Source organism: Oncorhynchus mykiss, chromosome 21 (genome assembly GCF_013265735.2).
Source record: "Oncorhynchus mykiss isolate Arlee chromosome 21, USDA_OmykA_1.1, whole genome shotgun sequence".
Lineage (NCBI taxonomy): Eukaryota > Metazoa > Chordata > Actinopteri > Salmoniformes > Salmonidae > Oncorhynchus > Oncorhynchus mykiss.
The window spans coordinates 41777565-41798338 of NC_048585.1; the positions used below are offsets into that span (position 1 = coordinate 41777565).

Sequence of the window (20774 nt, forward strand, 5' to 3'; positions counted from 1 at the left end):
TGCTTTATATTGGCCAGGTCGCAGTTGTAAATGAGAACTTGTTCTCAACTAGCCTACCTGGTTAAATAAAGGTGAAATAAAAATAAATAAATAAATGATTTGAAATGTCCCCTCTCTAAGCCTGCCAGCAGCTCCACGGAGTCCCCCACTCACTTGTTGATGATCAGAGGAACACCCACAACTGAAACACACAAATACACATGTTATAAAGGGTAAATAAAATAACAAATAAAACATTTCTGACAATCAATGGCTGCACACATTATTACAATGATCTTATTACTGTATAATTATTCATGTAGTACAATGAAGCAAGTGTTGTAATTACTCATTGTTACACTCTAATACTTGTTACAGTGTGTTTACATGAATAATTACACAATAATACACTGCAATGCAAAGTCCTACCTAATCAATAATAGATAATAATGGATTGGATTTATATATCGCATTTCCAGGTTTCATTTATACTGTATGTGGCACATCACATATTTTAACTTTATATATTTACGTATCTGAGTGAATGAGTCCTTTTTTACTTCATCAAAGTCCACTCCTCCCCCACATTCAGTAGAACAGGATGAGATGACAGGAAAAGAGAAGTGAGGGTGGATCTGATAACCCTTCCTGAGCTCACAAGTACGAATCCCACCATTGACTGTGTAATTATTCACCAGAAGTGCATCATATACTGCATGGGCAACATTATAATTACATCTCAATCTGAAGTAATGTTTTATAAACCCTTACCCCAAAAATGTCAGTCATGAATTAATCCTGCTAGCATGACAACGTAAATGATGTCAATGTGGGATGAAAAACCTTAGCATTTATATTTATCTCGCGAGAAGGACAATGTTGGTCCAGTGTGTTTGTGTGTAAATGTATGCCTATACGCCATGAAAGTGACTAGCCACTTCATCATTCTTCCGGAGTCAGTCCCCTAATTATTTTTGAATGGGCTTGGCGATTATATATTACATTTGTGAAAATGCAGTTATTTAAAATATATATTTATCATAATATATTTGTGATTGTGGCTGAATTTACTCCTGCCAGATGCCTTTTAATATAATGTTGCGCTGACGAACATTGCGCTACATCTTTGCCCTTTTAAGGCCATTCAAAAAGCTAACAAACATTAGAAAACTACAGGGCTACTTCCTTGAAAATGTTGCTGCACTTTCGATGCACGTTAACACAACCATTGGAACAAAGTGTTGTTGTTTCGTAAACTCCATGTTCAGTTGGATGAGAGCACGAATGGCCAGCGATCTAGCGTCAGGATTAAATACACCACAAGTCTCTGTGGCGCAATTGGTTAGCGCGTCAGACTGTTAATCTAAAGGTTGGTGGTTCGAGCCCACCCAGGGACGACAGTTTTCAGTTTGTTGTGCTCCATGATGTCGATGTGACGTCCTGTACCTGTTATGAGATTCCTGTTAAATTGCCGTGCTGAGGGTCAATGCCAACACAAGCCTCTCTCGAGCAATCAGTTAGCGTGTTTGACTGTCAATCTAAAGGTTGGTGCTTTGACACCACCCAGGGATGACATTTTTCAGATTGTGGAGATGTGAACTGACCCTTCCTGACTTGGCGTGAGCTTCCATGAGACTTTGGCCTGCTGAGGGTCAGTATAACCACAAGTCTCTGTGGTGCAATTTGTTGGTTCGTTAGACTGTTAATTTAAAAGTTGGTGATTTGAGCCCACCCAGGGATGCTGTCTTTCTATTTCTAGTGATATGGAAGACCTTCCTGGCCTTACAGTAAGCTTGCTTTTGACCTGCTGTGTTTCCTGTTGTAACATGTGATTGGTGTGTTGTTGAACATGAAAGATGACAAGTTACTATACCTACTGGTAAAATGGCTGTCAATGGTCTCTGATCTTCTGTTACTCAATAGCTTGATCATTCTGTGTTCTCCAAGGAACATATAATTTATTCTTATTAATCTGGCTAGTATGACAACGTAAATGATGTCAATCTGGTATGAAAAACTTATTATTTATAATTATCTCGCGAGAAGGACAATGTTGGTCCAGTGTGTTTGTGTGTAAATGTATGCCTATACGCCATGAAAGTGACTAGCCACTTCATCATTCTTCCGGAGTCAGTCCCCTAATTATTTTTGAATGGGCTTGGCGATTATATATTACATTTGTGAAAATGCAGTTATTTAAAATATATATTTATCATAATATATTTGTGATTGTGGCTGAATTTACTCCTGCCAGATGCCTTTTAATATAATGTTGCGCTGACGAACATTGCGCTACATCTTTGCCCTTTTAAGGCCATTCAAAAAGCTAACAAACATTAGAAAACTACAGGGCTACTTCCTTGAAAATGTTGCTGCACTTTCGATGCACGTTAACACAACCATTGGAACAAAGTGTTGTTGTTTCGTAAACTCCATGTTCAGTTGGATGAGAGCACAAATGGCCAGCGATCTAGCGTCAGTATTAAATACAACACAAGTCTCTGTGGCCCAATTGATTAGCGCGTTAGACTGTTAATCTAAAGGTTGGTGGTTCGAGCCCACCCAGGGACGACAGTTTTCAGTTTGTTGTTGTCGATGTTGTCGATGTGACGTCCTGTACCTGTTATGAGATTCCTGTTAAATTGCCGTGCTGAGGGTCAATGCCAACACAAGCCTCCCTCGTGCAATCAGTTAGCGTGTTTGACTGTCAATCTGAAGGTTGGTGCTTTGACACCACCCAGGGATGACATTTTTCAGATTGTGAAGTCCCCCTTCCTGACTTGGCGTGAGCTTCCATGAGACTTTGGCCTGCTGAGGGTCAGTATAACCACAAGTCTCTGTGGTGCAATTTGTTGGCGCGTTAGACTGTTCATTTAAAAGTTGGTGATTTGAGCCCACCCAGGGATGCTGTCTTTCTATTTCTAGTGATATGGAAGACCTTCCTGGCCTTACAGTAAGCTTGCTTTTGACCTGCTGTGTTTCCTGTTGTAACATGTGATTGGTGTGTTGTTGAACATGAAAGATGACAAGTTACTATACCTACTGGTAAAATGGCTGTCAATGGTCTCTGATCTTCTGTTACTCAATAGCTTGATCATTCTGTGTTCTCCAAGGAACATATAATTTATTCTTATTAATCTGGCTAGTATGACAACGTAAATGATGTCAATCTGGTATGAAAAAACGTATTATTTATATTTATCTCGCGAGAAGGACAATGTTGGTCCAGTGTGTTTGTGTGTAAATGTAAGCCTATACGCCATGAAAGTGACTAGCCACTTCATCATTCTTCCGGAGTCAGTCCCCTAATTATTTTTGAATGGGCTTGGCGATTATATATTACATTTGTGAAAATGCAGTTGTTTAAAATATATATTTATCATAATATATTTGTGATTGTGGCTGAATTTACTCCTGCCAGATGCCTTTTAATATAATGTTGCGCTGACGAACATTGCGCTACATCTTTGCCCTTTTAAGGCCATTCAAAAAGCTAACAAACATTAGAAAACTACAGGGCTACTTCCTTGAAAATGTTGCTGCACTTTCGATGCACGTTAACACAACCATTGGAACCAAGTGTTGTTGTTTCGTAAACTCCATGTTCAGTTGGATGAGAGCACGAATGGCCAGCGATCTAGCGTCAGGATTAAATACACCACAAGTCTCTGTGGCGCAATTGGTTAGCGCGTTAGACTGTTAATCTAAAGGTTGGTTGTTCAAACCCACCCAGGGACGACAGTTTTCAGTTTGTTGTGCTCCATGATGTCGATGTGATGTCCTGTACCTGTTATGAGATTCCTGTTAAATTGCCGTGCTGAGGGTCAATGCCAACACAAGCCTCTCTCGTGCAATCAGTTAGTGTGTTTGACTGTCAATCTAAAGGTTGGTGCTTTGACACCACCCAGGGATGACATTTTTCAGATTGTGGAGATGTGAACTGACCCTTCCTGACTTGGCGTGAGCTTCCATGAGACTTTGGCCTGCTGAGGGTCAGTCACCACAAGTCTCTGTGGTGCAATTTGTTGGCGCGTTAGACTGTTCATTTAAAAGTTGGTGATTTGAGCCCACCCAGGGATGCTGTCTTTCTATTTCTAGTGATATGGAAGACCTTCCTGGCCTTACAGTAAGCTTGCTTTTGACCTGCTGTGTTTCCTGTTGTAACATGTGATTGGTGTGTTGTTGAACATGAAAGATGACAAGTTACTATACCTACTGGTAAAATGGCTGTCAATGGTCTCTGATCTTCTGTTACTCAATAGCTTGATCATTCTGTGTTCTCCAAGGAACATATCATTTATTCTTATTCATCTGGCTAGTATGACAACGTAAATGATGTCAATCTGGTATGAAAAAACATATTATTTATATTTATCTCGCGAGAAGGACAATGTTGGTCCAGTGTGTTTGTGTGTAAATGTATGCCTATACGCCATGAAAGTGACTAGCCACTTCATCATTCTTCCGGAGTCAGTCCCCTAATTATTTTTGAATGGGCTTGGCGATTATATATTACATTTGTGAAAATGCAGTTGTTTAAAATATATATTTATCATAATATATTTGTGATTGTGGCTGAATTTACTCCTGCCAGATGCCTTTTAATATAATGTTGCGCTGACGAACATTGCGCTACATCTTTGCCCTTTTAAGGCCATTCAAAAAGCTAACAAACATTAGAAAACTACAGGGCTACTTCCTTGAAAATGTTGCTGCACTTTCGATGCACGTTAACACAACCATTGGAACAAAGTGTTGTTGTTTCGTAAACTCCATGTTCAGTTGGATGAGAGCACGAATGGCCAGCGATCTAGCGTCAGGATTAAATACACCACAAGTCTCTGTGGCGCAATTGGTTAGCGCGTTAGACTGTTAATCTAAAGGTTGGTGGTTCAAGCCCACCCAGGGACGACAGTTTTCAGTTTGTTGTGCTCCATGATGTCGATGTGACGTCCTGTACCTGTTATGAGATTCCTGTTAAATTGCCGTGCTGAGGGTCAATGCCAACACAAGCCTCTCTCGTGCAATAAGTTAGTGTGTTTGACTGTCAGTCTAAAGGTTGGTGCTTTGACACCACCCAGGGATGACATTTTTCAGATTGTGGAGATGTGAAAGGACGCCTGACTTGGCGTGAGCTTCCATGAGACTTTGGCCTGCTGAGGGTCAGTATAACCACAAGTCTCTGTGGTGCAATTTGTTGGCGCGTTAGACTGTTCATTTAAAAGTTGGTGATTTGAGCCCACCCAGGGATGCTGTCTTTCTATTTCTAGTGATATGGAAGACCTTCCTGGCCTTACAGTAAGCTTGCTTTTGACCTGCTGTGTTTCCTGTTGTAACATGTGATTGGTGTGTTGTTGAACATGAAAGATGACAAGTTACTATACCTACTGGTAAAATGGCTGTCAATGGTCTCTGATCTTCTGTTACTCAATAGCTTGATCATTCTGTGTTCTCCAAGGAACATATAATTTATTCTTATTCATCTGGCTAGTATGACAACGTAAATTATGTCAATCTGGTATGAAAAAACATATTATTTATATTTATCTCGCGAGAAGGACAATGTTGGTCCAGTGTGTTTGTGTGTAAATGTATGCCTATACGCCATGAAAGTGACTAGCCACTTCATCATTCTTCCGGAGTCAGTCCCCTAATTATTTTTGAATGGGCTTGGCGATTATATATTACATTTGTGAAAATGCAGTTGTTTAAAATATATATTTATCATAATATATTTGTGATTGTGGCTGAATTTACTCCTGCCAGATGCCTTTTAATATAATGTTGCGCTGACGAACATTGCGCTACATCTTTGCCCTTTTAAGGCCATTCAAACAGCTAACAAACATTAGAAAATTACAGGGCTACTTCCTTGAAAATGTTGCTGCACTTTCGATGCACGTTAACACAACCATTGGAACAAAGTGTTGTTGTTTCGTAAACTCCATGTTCAGTTGGATGAGAGCACGAATGGCCAGCGATCTAGCGTCAGGATTAAATACACCACAAGTCTCTGTGGCGCAATTGGTTAGCGCGTTAGACTGTTAATCTAAAGGTTGGTGGTTCAAGCCCACCCAGGGACGACAGTTTTCAGTTTGTTGTGCTCCATGATGTCGATGTGACGTCCTGTACCTGTTATGAGATTCCTGTTAAATTGCCGTGCTGAGGGTCAATGCCAACACAAGCCTCTCTCGAGCAATCAGTTAGCGTGTTTGACTGTCAATCTAAAGGTTGGTGCTTTGACACCACCCAGGGATGACATTTTTCAGATTGTGGAGATGTGAACTGACCCTTCCTGACTTGGCGTGAGCTTCCATGAGACTTTGGCCTGCTGAGGGTCAGTATAACCACAAGTCTCTGTGGTGCAATTTGTTGGTTCGTTAGACTGTTAATTTAAAAGTTGGTGATTTGAGCCCACCCAGGGATGCTGTCTTTCTATTTCTAGTGATATGGAAGACCTTCCTGGCCTTACAGTAAGCTTGCTTTTGACCTGCTGTGTTTCCTGTTGTAACATGTGATTGGTGTGTTGTTGAACATGAAAGATGACAAGTTACTATACCTACTGGTAAAATGGCTGTCAATGGTCTCTGATCTTCTGTTACTCAATAGCTTGATCATTCTGTGTTCTCCAAGGAACATATAATTTATTCTTATTAATCTGGCTAGTATGACAACGTAAATGATGTCAATCTGGTATGAAAAACTTATTATTTATAATTATCTCGCGAGAAGGACAATGTTGGTCCAGTGTGTTTGTGTGTAAATGTATGCCTATACGCCATGAAAGTGACTAGCCACTTCATCATTCTTCCGGAGTCAGTCCCCTAATTATTTTTGAATGGGCTTGGCGATTATATATTACATTTGTGAAAATGCAGTTATTTAAAATATATATTTATCATAATATATTTGTGATTGTGGCTGAATTTACTCCTGCCAGATGCCTTTTAATATAATGTTGCGCTGACGAACATTGCGCTACATCTTTGCCCTTTTAAGGCCATTCAAAAAGCTAACAAACATTAGAAAACTACAGGGCTACTTCCTTGAAAATGTTGCTGCACTTTCGATGCACGTTAACACAACCATTGGAACAAAGTGTTGTTGTTTCGTAAACTCCATGTTCAGTTGGATGAGAGCACGAATGGCCAGCGATCTAGCGTCAGGATTAAATACACCACAAGTCTCTGTGGCGCAATTGGTTAGCGCGTTAGACTGTTAATCTAAAGGTTGGTGGTTCAAGCCCACCCAGGGACGACAGTTTTCAGTTTGTTGTGCTCCATGATGTCGATGTGACGTCCTGTACCTGTTATGAGATTCCTGTTAAATTGCCGTGCTGAGGGTCAATGCCAACACAAGCCTCTCTCGAGCAATCAGTTAGCGTGTTTGACTGTCAATCTAAAGGTTGGTGCTTTGACACCACCCAGGGATGACATTTTTCAGATTGTGGAGATGTGAACTGACCCTTCCTGACTTGGCGTGAGCTTCCATGAGACTTTGGCCTGCTGAGGGTCAGTATAACCACAAGTCTCTGTGGTGCAATTTGTTGGTTCGTTAGACTGTTAATTTAAAAGTTGGTGATTTGAGCCCACCCAGGGATGCTGTCTTTCTATTTCTAGTGATATGGAAGACCTTCCTGGCCTTACAGTAAGCTTGCTTTTGACCTGCTGTGTTTCCTGTTGTAACATGTGATTGGTGTGTTGTTGAACATGAAAGATGACAAGTTACTATACCTACTGGTAAAATGGCTGTCAATGGTCTCTGATCTTCTGTTACTCAATAGCTTGATCATTCTGTGTTCTCCAAGGAACATATAATTTATTCTTATTAATCTGGCTAGTATGACAACGTAAATGATGTCAATCTGGTATGAAAAACTTATTATTTATAATTATCTCGCGAGAAGGACAATGTTGGTCCAGTGTGTTTGTGTGTAAATGTATGCCTATACGCCATGAAAGTGACTAGCCACTTCATCATTCTTCCGGAGTCAGTCCCCTAATTATTTTTGAATGGGCTTGGCGATTATATATTACATTTGTGAAAATGCAGTTATTTAAAATATATATTTATCATAATATATTTGTGATTGTGGCTGAATTTACTCCTGCCAGATGCCTTTTAATATAATGTTGCGCTGACGAACATTGCGCTACATCTTTGCCCTTTTAAGGCCATTCAAAAAGCTAACAAACATTAGAAAACTACAGGGCTACTTCCTTGAAAATGTTGCTGCACTTTCGATGCACGTTAACACAACCATTGGAACAAAGTGTTGTTGTTTCGTAAACTCCATGTTCAGTTGGATGAGAGCACAAATGGCCAGCGATCTAGCGTCAGTATTAAATACAACACAAGTCTCTGTGGCCCAATTGATTAGCGCGTTAGACTGTTAATCTAAAGGTTGGTGGTTCAAGCCCACCCAGGGACGACAGTTTTCAGTTTGTTGTGCTCCATGATGTCGATGTGACGTCCTGTACCTGTTATGAGATTCCTGTTAAATTGCCGTGCTGAGGGTCAATGCCAACACAAGCCTCTCTCGAGCAATCAGTTAGCGTGTTTGACTGTCAATCTAAAGGTTGGTGCTTTGACACCACCCAGGGATGACATTTTTCAGATTGTGGAGATGTGAACTGACCCTTCCTGACTTGGCGTGAGCTTCCATGAGACTTTGGCCTGCTGAGGGTCAGTATAACCACAAGTCTCTGTGGTGCAATTTGTTGGTTCGTTAGACTGTTAATTTAAAAGTTGGTGATTTGAGCCCACCCAGGGATGCTGTCTTTCTATTTCTAGTGATATGGAAGACCTTCCTGGCCTTACAGTAAGCTTGCTTTTGACCTGCTGTGTTTCCTGTTGTAACATGTGATTGGTGTGTTGTTGAACATGAAAGATGACAAGTTACTATACCTACTGGTAAAATGGCTGTCAATGGTCTCTGATCTTCTGTTACTCAATAGCTTGATCATTCTGTGTTCTCCAAGGAACATATAATTTATTCTTATTAATCTGGCTAGTATGACAACGTAAATGATGTCAATCTGGTATGAAAAACTTATTATTTATAATTATCTCGCGAGAAGGACAATGTTGGTCCAGTGTGTTTGTGTGTAAATGTATGCCTATACGCCATGAAAGTGACTAGCCACTTCATCATTCTTCCGGAGTCAGTCCCCTAATTATTTTTGAATGGGCTTGGCGATTATATATTACATTTGTGAAAATGCAGTTATTTAAAATATATATTTATCATAATATATTTGTGATTGTGGCTGAATTTACTCCTGCCAGATGCCTTTTAATATAATGTTGCGCTGACGAACATTGCGCTACATCTTTGCCCTTTTAAGGCCATTCAAAAAGCTAACAAACATTAGAAAACTACAGGGCTACTTCCTTGAAAATGTTGCTGCACTTTCGATGCACGTTAACACAACCATTGGAACAAAGTGTTGTTGTTTCGTAAACTCCATGTTCAGTTGGATGAGAGCACAAATGGCCAGCGATCTAGCGTCAGTATTAAATACAACACAAGTCTCTGTGGCCCAATTGATTAGCGCGTTAGACTGTTAATCTAAAGGTTGGTGGTTCGAGCCCACCCAGGGACGACAGTTTTCAGTTTGTTGTTGTCGATGTTGTCGATGTGACGTCCTGTACCTGTTATGAGATTCCTGTTAAATTGCCGTGCTGAGGGTCAATGCCAACACAAGCCTCCCTCGTGCAATCAGTTAGCGTGTTTGACTGTCAATCTGAAGGTTGGTGCTTTGACACCACCCAGGGATGACATTTTTCAGATTGTGAAGTCCCCCTTCCTGACTTGGCGTGAGCTTCCATGAGACTTTGGCCTGCTGAGGGTCAGTATAACCACAAGTCTCTGTGGTGCAATTTGTTGGCGCGTTAGACTGTTCATTTAAAAGTTGGTGATTTGAGCCCACCCAGGGATGCTGTCTTTCTATTTCTAGTGATATGGAAGACCTTCCTGGCCTTACAGTAAGCTTGCTTTTGACCTGCTGTGTTTCCTGTTGTAACATGTGATTGGTGTGTTGTTGAACATGAAAGATGACAAGTTACTATACCTACTGGTAAAATGGCTGTCAATGGTCTCTGATCTTCTGTTACTCAATAGCTTGATCATTCTGTGTTCTCCAAGGAACATATAATTTATTCTTATTAATCTGGCTAGTATGACAACGTAAATGATGTCAATCTGGTATGAAAAAACGTATTATTTATATTTATCTCGCGAGAAGGACAATGTTGGTCCAGTGTGTTTGTGTGTAAATGTAAGCCTATACGCCATGAAAGTGACTAGCCACTTCATCATTCTTCCGGAGTCAGTCCCCTAATTATTTTTGAATGGGCTTGGCGATTATATATTACATTTGTGAAAATGCAGTTGTTTAAAATATATATTTATCATAATATATTTGTGATTGTGGCTGAATTTACTCCTGCCAGATGCCTTTTAATATAATGTTGCGCTGACGAACATTGCGCTACATCTTTGCCCTTTTAAGGCCATTCAAAAAGCTAACAAACATTAGAAAACTACAGGGCTACTTCCTTGAAAATGTTGCTGCACTTTCGATGCACGTTAACACAACCATTGGAACCAAGTGTTGTTGTTTCGTAAACTCCATGTTCAGTTGGATGAGAGCACGAATGGCCAGCGATCTAGCGTCAGGATTAAATACACCACAAGTCTCTGTGGCGCAATTGGTTAGCGCGTTAGACTGTTAATCTAAAGGTTGGTTGTTCAAACCCACCCAGGGACGACAGTTTTCAGTTTGTTGTGCTCCATGATGTCGATGTGATGTCCTGTACCTGTTATGAGATTCCTGTTAAATTGCCTTGCTGAGGGTCAATGCCAACACAAGCCTCTCTCGTGCAATCAGTTAGTGTGTTTGACTGTCAATCTAAAGGTTGGTGCTTTGACACCACCCAGGGATGACATTTTTCAGATTGTGGAGATGTGAACTGACCCTTCCTGACTTGGCGTGAGCTTCCATGAGACTTTGGCCTGCTGAGGGTCAGTCACCACAAGTCTCTGTGGTGCAATTTGTTGGCGCGTTAGACTGTTCATTTAAAAGTTGGTGATTTGAGCCCACCCAGGGATGCTGTCTTTCTATTTCTAGTGATATGGAAGACCTTCCTGGCCTTACAGTAAGCTTGCTTTTGACCTGCTGTGTTTCCTGTTGTAACATGTGATTGGTGTGTTGTTGAACATGAAAGATGACAAGTTACTATACCTACTGGTAAAATGGCTGTCAATGGTCTCTGATCTTCTGTTACTCAATAGCTTGATCATTCTGTGTTCTCCAAGGAACATATCATTTATTCTTATTCATCTGGCTAGTATGACAACGTAAATGATGTCAATCTGGTATGAAAAAACATATTATTTATATTTATCTCGCGAGAAGGACAATGTTGGTCCAGTGTGTTTGTGTGTAAATGTATGCCTATACGCCATGAAAGTGACTAGCCACTTCATCATTCTTCCGGAGTCAGTCCCCTAATTATTTTTGAATGGGCTTGGCGATTATATATTACATTTGTGAAAATGCAGTTGTTTAAAATATATATTTATCATAATATATTTGTGATTGTGGCTGAATTTACTCCTGCCAGATGCCTTTTAATATAATGTTGCGCTGACGAACATTGCGCTACATCTTTGCCCTTTTAAGGCCATTCAAAAAGCTAACAAACATTAGAAAACTACAGGGCTACTTCCTTGAAAATGTTGCTGCACTTTCGATGCACGTTAACACAACCATTGGAACAAAGTGTTGTTGTTTCGTAAACTCCATGTTCAGTTGGATGAGAGCACGAATGGCCAGCGATCTAGCGTCAGGATTAAATACACCACAAGTCTCTGTGGCGCAATTGGTTAGCGCGTTAGACTGTTAATCTAAAGGTTGGTGGTTCAAGCCCACCCAGGGACGACAGTTTTCAGTTTGTTGTGCTCCATGATGTCGATGTGACGTCCTGTACCTGTTATGAGATTCCTGTTAAATTGCCGTGCTGAGGGTCAATGCCAACACAAGCCTCTCTCGTGCAATAAGTTAGTGTGTTTGACTGTCAGTCTAAAGGTTGGTGCTTTGACACCACCCAGGGATGACATTTTTCAGATTGTGGAGATGTGAAAGGACGCCTGACTTGGCGTGAGCTTCCATGAGACTTTGGCCTGCTGAGGGTCAGTATAACCACAAGTCTCTGTGGTGCAATTTGTTGGCGCGTTAGACTGTTCATTTAAAAGTTGGTGATTTGAGCCCACCCAGGGATGCTGTCTTTCTATTTCTAGTGATATGGAAGACCTTCCTGGCCTTACAGTAAGCTTGCTTTTGACCTGCTGTGTTTCCTGTTGTAACATGTGATTGGTGTGTTGTTGAACATGAAAGATGACAAGTTACTATACCTACTGGTAAAATGGCTGTCAATGGTCTCTGATCTTCTGTTACTCAATAGCTTGATCATTCTGTGTTCTCCAAGGAACATATAATTTATTCTTATTCATCTGGCTAGTATGACAACGTAAATTATGTCAATCTGGTATGAAAAAACATATTATTTATATTTATCTCGCGAGAAGGACAATGTTGGTCCAGTGTGTTTGTGTGTAAATGTATGCCTATACGCCATGAAAGTGACTAGCCACTTCATCATTCTTCCGGAGTCAGTCCCCTAATTATTTTTGAATGGGCTTGGCGATTATATATTACATTTGTGAAAATGCAGTTGTTTAAAATATATATTTATCATAATATATTTGTGATTGTGGCTGAATTTACTCCTGCCAGATGCCTTTTAATATAATGTTGCGCTGACGAACATTGCGCTACATCTTTGCCCTTTTAAGGCCATTCAAACAGCTAACAAACATTAGAAAATTACAGGGCTACTTCCTTGAAAATGTTGCTGCACTTTCGATGCACGTTAACACAACCATTGGAACAAAGTGTTGTTGTTTCGTAAACTCCATGTTCAGTTGGATGAGAGCACGAATGGCCAGCGATCTAGCGTCAGGATTAAATACACCACAAGTCTCTGTGGCGCAATTGGTTAGCGCGTTAGACTGTTAATCTAAAGGTTGGTGGTTCAAGCCCACCCAGGGACGACAGTTTTCAGTTTGTTGTGCTCCATGATGTCGATGTGACGTCCTGTACCTGTTATGAGATTCCTGTTAAATTGCCGTGCTGAGGGTCAATGCCAACACAAGCCTCTCTCGTGCAATCAGTTAGTGTGTTTGACTGTCAATCTAAAGGTTGGTGCTTTGACACCACCCAGGGATGACATTTTTCAGATTGTGGAGATGTGAACTGACCCTTCGTGACTTGGCGTGAGCTTCCATGAGACTTTGGCCTGCTGAGGGTCAGTATAACCACAAGTCTCTGTGGTGCAATTTGTTGGCGCGTTAGACTGTTCATTTAAAAGTTGGTGATTTGAGCCCACCCAGGGATGCTGTCTTTCTATTTCTAGTGATATGGAAGACCTTCCTGGCCTTACAGTAAGCTTGCTTTTGACCTGCTGTGTTTCCTGTTGTAACATGTGATTGGTGTGTTGTTGAACATGAAAGATGACAAGTTACTATACCTACTGGTAAAATGGCTGTCAATGGTCTCTGATCTTCTGTTACTCAATAGCTTGATCATTCTGTGTTCTCCAAGGAACATATCATTTATTCTTATTAATCTGGCTAGTATGACAACGTAAATGATGTCAATCTGGTATGACAAAACATATTATTTATATTTATCTCGCGAGAAGGACAATGTTGGTCCAGTGTGTTTGTGTGTAAATGTATGCCTATACGCCATGAAAGTGACTAGCCACTTCATCATTCTTCCGGAGTCAGTCCCCTAATTATTTTTGAATGGGCTTGGCGATTATATATTACATTTGTGAAAATGCAGTTGTTTAAAATATATATTTATCATAATATATTTGTGATTGTGGCTGAATTTACTCCTGCCAGATGCCTTTTAATATAATGTTGCGCTGACGAACATTGCGCTACATCTTTGCCCTTTTAAGGCCATTCAAAAAGCTAACAAACATTAGAAAACTACAGGGCTACTTCCTTGAAAATGTTGCTGCACTTTCGATGCACGTTAACACAACCATTGGAACAAAGTGTTGTTGTTTCGTAAACTCCATGTTCAGTTGGATGAGAGCACGAATGGCCAGCGATCTAGCGTCAGGATTAAATACACCACAAGTCTCTGTGGCGCAATTGGTTAGCGCGTTAGACTGTTAATCTAAAGGTTGGTGGTTCAAGCCCACCCAGGGACGACAGTTTTCAGTTTGTTGTGCTCCATGATGTCGATGTGACGTCCTGTACCTGTTATGAGATTCCTGTTAAATTGCCGTGCTGAGGGTCAATGCCAACACAAGCCTCTCTCGTGCAATCAGTTAGTGTGTTTGACTGTCAATCTAAAGGTTGGTGCTTTGACACCACCCAGGGATGACATTTTTCAGATTGTGGAGATGTGAACTGACCCTTCGTGACTTGGCGTGAGCTTCCATGAGACTTTGGCCTGCTGAGGGTCAGTATAACCACAAGTCTCTGTGGTGCAATTTGTTGGCGCGTTAGACTGTTCATTTAAAAGTTGGTGATTTGAGCCCACCCAGGGATGCTGTCTTTCTATTTCTAGTGATATGGAAGACCTTCCTGGCCTTACAGTAAGCTTGCTTTTGACCTGCTGTGTTTCCTGTTGTAACATGTGATTGGTGTGTTGTTGAACATGAAAGATGACAAGTTACTATACCTACTGGTAAAATGGCTGTCAATGGTCTCTGATCTTCTGTTACTCAATAGCTTGATCATTCTGTGTTCTCCAAGGAACATATAATTTATTCTTATTAATCTGGCTAGTATGACAACGTAAATGATGTCAATCTGGTATGAAAAAACATATTATTTATATTTATCTCGCGAGAAGGACAATGTTGGTCCAGTGTGTTTGTGTGTAAATGTATGCCTATACGCCATGAAAGTGACTAGCCACTTCATCATTCTTCCGGAGTCAGTCCCCTAATTATTTTTGAATGGGCTTGGCGATTATATATTACATTTGTGAAAATGCAGTTGTTTAAAATATATATTTATCATAATATATTTGTGATTGTGGCTGAATTTACTCCTGCCAGATGCCTTTTAATATAATGTTGCGCTGACGAACATTGCGCTACATCTTTGCCCTTTTAAGGCCATTCAAAAAGCTAACAAACATTAGAAAACTACAGGGCTACTTCCTTGAAAATGTTGCTGCACTTTCGATGCACGTTAACACAACCATTGGAACAAAGTGTTGTTGTTTCGTAAACTCCATGTTCAGTTGGATGAGAGCACGAATGGCCAGCGATCTAGCGTCAGGATTAAATACACCACAAGTCTCTGTGGCGCAATTGGTTAGCGCGTTAGACTGTTAATCTAAAGGTTGGTGGTTCAAGCCCACCCAGGGACGACAGTTTTCAGTTTGTTGTGCTCCATGATGTCGATGTGACGTCCTGTACCTGTTATGAGATTCCTGTTAAATTGCCGTGCTGAGGGTCAATGCCAACACAAGCCTCTCTCGTGCAATCAGTTAGTGTGTTTGACTGTCAATCTAAAGGTTGGTGCTTTGACACCACCCAGGGATGACATTTTTCAGATTGTGGAGATGTGAACTGACCCTTCGTGACTTGGCGTGAGCTTCCATGAGACTTTGGCCTGCTGAGGGTCAGTATAACCACAAGTCTCTGTGGTGCAATTTGTTGGCGCGTTAGACTGTTCATTTAAAAGTTGGTGATTTGAGCCCACCCAGGGATGCTGTCTTTCTATTTCTAGTGATATGGAAGACCTTCCTGGCCTTACAGTAAGCTTGCTTTTGACCTGCTGTGTTTCCTGTTGTAACATGTGATTGGTGTGTTGTTGAACATGAAAGATGACAAGTTACTATACCTACTGGTAAAATGGCTGTCAATGGTCTCTGATCTTCTGTTACTCAATAGCTTGATCATTCTGTGTTCTCCAAGGAACATATAATTTATTCTTATTCATCTGGCTAGTATGACAACGTAAATTATGTCAATCTGGTATGAAAAAACATATTATTTATATTTATCTCGCGAGAAGGACAATGTTGGTCCAGTGTGTTTGTGTGTAAATGTATGCCTATACGCCATGAAAGTGACTAGCCACTTCATCATTCTTCCGGAGTCAGTCCCCTAATTATTTTTGAATGGGCTTGGCGATTATATATTACATTTGTGAAAATGCAGTTGTTTAAAATATATATTTATCATAATATATTTGTGATTGTGGCTGAATTTACTCCTGCCAGATGCCTTTTAATATAATGTTGCGCTGACGAACATTGCGCTACATCTTTGCCCTTTTAAGGCCATTCAAAAAGCTAACAAACATTAGAAAACTACAGGGCTACTTCCTTGAAAATGTTGCTGCACTTTCGATGCACGTTAACACAACCATTGGAACAAAGTGTTGTTGTTTCGTAAACTCCATGTTCAGTTGGATGAGAGCACGAATGGCCAGCGATCTAGCGTCAGGATTAAATACACCACAAGTCTCTGTGGCGCAATTGGTTAGCGCGTTAGACTGTTAATCTAAAGGTTGGTGGTTCAAGCCCACCCAGGGATGACAGTTTTCAGTTTGTTGTGCTCCATGATGTCGATGTGACGTCCTGTACCTGTTATGAGATTCCTGTTAAATTGCCGTGCTGAGGGTCAATGCCAACACAAGCCTCTCTCGTGCAATCAGTTAGTGTGTTTGACTGTCAATCTAAAGGTTGGTGCTTTGACACCACCCAGGGATGACATTTTTCAGATTGTGGAGATGTGAACTGACCCTTCGTGACTTGGCGTGAGCTTCCATGAGACTTTGGCCTGCTGAGGGTCAGTATAACCACAAGTCTCTGTGGTGCAATTTGTTGGCGCGTTAGACTGTTCATTTAAAAGTTGGTGATTTGAGCCCACCCAGGGATGCTGTCTTTCTATTTCTAGTGATATGGAAGACCTTCCTGGCCTTACAGTAAGCTTGCTTTTGACCTGCTGTGTTTCCTGTTGTAACATGTGATTGGTGTGTTGTTGAACATGAAAGATGACAAGTTACTATACCTACTGGTAAAATGGCTGTCAATGGTCTCTGATCTTCTGTTACTCAATAGCTTGATCATTCTGTGTTCTCCAAGGAACATATCATTTATTCTTATTAATCTGGCTAGTATGACAACGTAAATGATGTCAATCTGGTATGAAAAAACATATTATTTATATTTATCTCGCGAGAAGGACAATGTTGGTCCAGTGTGTTTGTGTGTAAATGTATGCCTATACGCCATGAAAGTGACTAGCCACTTCATCATTCTTCCGGAGTCAGTCCCCTAATTATTTTTGAATGGGCTTGGCGATTATATATTACATTTGTGAAAATGCAGTTGTTTAAAATATATATTTATCATAATATATTTGTGATTGTGGCTGAATTTACTCCTGCCAGATGCCTTTTAATATAATGTTGCGCTGACGAACATTGCGCTACATCTTTGCCCTTTTAAGGCCATTCAAAAAGCTAACAAACATTAGAAAACTACAGGGCTACTTCCTTGAAAATGTTGCTGCACTTTCGATGCACGTTAACACAACCATTGGAACAAAGTGTTGTTGTTTCGTAAACTCCATGTTCAGTTGGATGAGAGCACGAATGGCCAGCGATCTAGCGTCAGGATTAAATACACCACAAGTCTCTGTGGCGCAATTGGTTAGCGCGTTAGACTGTTAATCTAAAGGTTGGTGGTTCAAGCCCACCCAGGGACGACAGTTTTCAGTTTGTTGTGCTCCATGATGTCGATGTGACGTCCTGTACCTGTTATGAGATTCCTGTTAAATTGCCGTGCTGAGGGTCAATGCCAACACAAGCCTCTCTCGTGCAATAAGTTAGTGTGTTTGACTGTCAGTCTAAAGGTTGGTGCTTTGACACCACCCAGGGATGACATTTTTCAGATTGTGGAGATGTGAAAGGACGCCTGACTTGGCGTGAGCTTCCATGAGACTTTGGCCTGCTGAGGGTCAGTATAACCACAAGTCTCTGTGGTGCAATTTGTTGGCGCGTTAGACTGTTCATTTAAAAGTTGGTGATTTGAGCCCACCCAGGGATGCTGTCTTTCTATTTCTAGTGATATGGAAGACCTTCCTGGCCTTACAGTAAGCTTGCTTTTGACCTGCTGTGTTTCCTGTTGTAACATGTGATTGGTGTGTTGTTGAACATGAAAGATGACAAGTTACTATACCTACTGGTAAAATGGCTGTCAATGGTCTCTGATCTTCTGTTACTCAATAGCTTGATCATTCTGTGTTCTCCAAGGAACATATAATTTATTCTTATTCATCTGGCTAGTATGACAACGTAAATTATGTCAATCTGGTATGAAAAAACATATTATTTATATTTATCTCGCGAGAAGGACAATGTTGGTCCAGTGTGTTTGTGTGTAAATGTATGCCTATACGCCATGAAAGTGACTAGCCACTTCATCATTCTTCCGGAGTCAGTCCCCTAATTATTTTTGAATGGGCTTGGCGATTATATATTACATTTGTGAAAATGCAGTTGTTTAAAATATATATTTATCATAATATATTTGTGATTGTGGCTGAATTTACTCCTGCCAGATGCCTTTTAATATAATGTTGCGCTGACGAACATTGCGCTACATCTTTGCCCTTTTAAGGCCATTCAAAAAGCTAACAAACATTAGAAAACTACAGGGCTACTTCCTTGAAAATGTTGCTGCACTTTCGATGCACGTTAACACAACCATTGGAACAAAGTGTTGTTGTTTCGTAAACTCCATGTTCAGTTGGATGAGAGCACGAATGGCCAGCGATCTAGCGTCAGGATTAAATACACCACAAGTCTCTGTGGCGCAATTGGTTAGCGTGTTAGACTGTTAATCTAAAGGTTGGTGGTTCAAGCCCACCCAGGGACGACAGTTTTGAGTTTGTTGTGCTCCATGATGTCGATGTGACGTCCTGTACCTGTTATGAGATTCCTGTTAAATTGCCGTGCTGAGGGTCAATGCCAACACAAGCCTCTCTCGTGCAATCAGTTAGTGTGTTTGACTGTCAATCTAAAGGTTGGTGCTTTGACACCACCCAGGGATGACATTTTTCAGATTGTGGAGATGTGAACTGACCCTTCGTGACTTGGCGTGAGCTTCCATGAGACTTTGGCCTGCTGAGGGTCAGTATAACCACAAGTCTCTGTGGTGCAATTTGTTGGCGCGTTAGACTGTTCATTTAAAAGTTGGTGATTTGAGCCCACCCAGGGATGCTGTCTTTCTATTTCTAGTGATATGGAAGACCTTCCTGGCCTTACAGTAAGCTTGCTTTTGACCTGCTGTGTTTCCTGTTGTAACATGTGATTGGTGTGTTGTTGAACATGAAAGATGACAAGTTACTATACCTACTGGTAAAATGGCTGTCAATGGTCTCTGATCTTCTGTTACTCAATAGCTTGATCATTCTGTGTTCTCCAAGGAACATATCATTTATTCTTATTAATCTGGCTAGTATGACAACGTAAATGATGTCAATCTGGTATGAAAAAACATATTATTTATATTTATCTCGCGAGAAGGACAATGTTGGTCCAGTGTGTTTGTGTGTAAATGTATGCCTATACGCCATGAAAGTGACTAGCCACTTCATCATTCTTCCGGAGTCAGTCCCCTAATTATTTTTGAATGGGCTTGGCGATTATATATTACATTTGTGAAAATGCAGTTGTTTAAAATATATATTTATCATAATATATTTGTGATTGTGGCTGAATTTACTCCTGCCAGATGCCTTTTAATATAATGTTGCGCTGACGAACATTGCGCTACATCTTTGCCCTTTTAAGGCCATTCAAAAAGCTAACAAACATTAGAAAACTACAGGGCTACTTCCTTGAAAATGTTGCTGCACTTTCGATGCACGTTAACACAACCATTGGAACAAAGTGTTGTTGTTTCGTAAACTCCATGTTCAGTTGGATGAGAGCACGAATGGCCAGCGATCTAGCGTCAGGATTAAATACACTATAAGTCTCTGTGGCGCAATTGGTTAGCGCGTTAGACTGTTAATCTAAAGGTTGGTGGTTCAAGCCCACCCAGGGACGACAGTTTTCAGTTTGTTGTGCTCCATGATGTCGATGTGACGTCCTGTACCTGTTATGAGATTCCTGTTAAATTGCCGTGCTGAGGGTCAATGCCAACACAAGCCTCTCTCGTGCAATCAGTTAGTGTGTTTGACTGTCAATCTAAAGGTTGGTGCTTTGACACCACCCAGGGATGACATTTTTCAGATTGTGGAGATGTGAACTGACCCTTCGTGACTTGGCGTGAGCTTCCATGAGACTTTGGCCTGCTGAGGGTCAGTATAACCACAAGTCTCTGTGGTGCAATTTGTTGGCGCGTTAGACTGTTCATTTAAAAGTTGGTGATTTGAGCCCACCCAGGGATGCTGTCTTTCTATTTCTAGTGATATGGAAGACCTTCCTGGCCTTACAGTAAGCTTGCTTTTGACCTGCTGTGTTTCCTGTTGTAACATGTGATTGGTGTGTTGTTGAACATGAAAGATGACAAGTTACTATACCTACTGGTAAAATGGCTGTCAATGGTCTCTGATCTTCTGTTACTCAATAGCTTGATCATTCTGTGTTCTCCAAGGAACATATAATTTATTCTTATTCATCTGGCTAGTATGACAACGTAAATTATGTCAATCTGGTATGAAAAAACATATTATTT

The 20774-nt window shown here is 40.7% G+C and overlaps 14 non-coding genes across 14 annotated transcripts; all 14 read left to right on the forward strand.

The window, feature by feature from the left end:
- The first annotated feature begins 1302 nt into the window (after positions 1-1302).
- trnan-guu lies at positions 1303-1376 on the forward strand. The gene has a single exon. It is a non-coding gene; the product is annotated as a tRNA-Asn (tRNA).
- A 2267-nt stretch (positions 1377-3643) lies between these two features.
- trnan-guu lies at positions 3644-3717 on the forward strand. The gene has a single exon. It is a non-coding gene; the product is annotated as a tRNA-Asn (tRNA).
- A 1099-nt stretch (positions 3718-4816) lies between these two features.
- trnan-guu lies at positions 4817-4890 on the forward strand. The gene has a single exon. It is a non-coding gene; the product is annotated as a tRNA-Asn (tRNA).
- A 1098-nt stretch (positions 4891-5988) lies between these two features.
- trnan-guu lies at positions 5989-6062 on the forward strand. The gene has a single exon. It is a non-coding gene; the product is annotated as a tRNA-Asn (tRNA).
- A 1100-nt stretch (positions 6063-7162) lies between these two features.
- trnan-guu lies at positions 7163-7236 on the forward strand. The gene has a single exon. It is a non-coding gene; the product is annotated as a tRNA-Asn (tRNA).
- A 3441-nt stretch (positions 7237-10677) lies between these two features.
- Positions 10678-10751, forward strand: trnan-guu. The gene has a single exon. It is a non-coding gene; the product is annotated as a tRNA-Asn (tRNA).
- Positions 10752-11850: 1099 nt separating this feature from the next.
- trnan-guu lies at positions 11851-11924 on the forward strand. The gene has a single exon. It is a non-coding gene; the product is annotated as a tRNA-Asn (tRNA).
- A 1098-nt stretch (positions 11925-13022) lies between these two features.
- Positions 13023-13096, forward strand: trnan-guu. Its single transcript has one exon. It is a non-coding gene; the product is annotated as a tRNA-Asn (tRNA).
- A 1101-nt stretch (positions 13097-14197) lies between these two features.
- On the forward strand, positions 14198-14271 carry trnan-guu. The gene has a single exon. It is a non-coding gene; the product is annotated as a tRNA-Asn (tRNA).
- A 1101-nt stretch (positions 14272-15372) lies between these two features.
- Positions 15373-15446, forward strand: trnan-guu. Its single transcript has one exon. It is a non-coding gene; the product is annotated as a tRNA-Asn (tRNA).
- A 1101-nt stretch (positions 15447-16547) lies between these two features.
- trnan-guu lies at positions 16548-16621 on the forward strand. The gene has a single exon. It is a non-coding gene; the product is annotated as a tRNA-Asn (tRNA).
- Positions 16622-17722: 1101 nt separating this feature from the next.
- trnan-guu lies at positions 17723-17796 on the forward strand. Its single transcript has one exon. It is a non-coding gene; the product is annotated as a tRNA-Asn (tRNA).
- Positions 17797-18894: 1098 nt separating this feature from the next.
- Positions 18895-18968, forward strand: trnan-guu. Its single transcript has one exon. It is a non-coding gene; the product is annotated as a tRNA-Asn (tRNA).
- Positions 18969-20069: 1101 nt separating this feature from the next.
- Positions 20070-20143, forward strand: trnan-guu. The gene has a single exon. It is a non-coding gene; the product is annotated as a tRNA-Asn (tRNA).
- Positions 20144-20774: the final 631 nt, after the last annotated feature.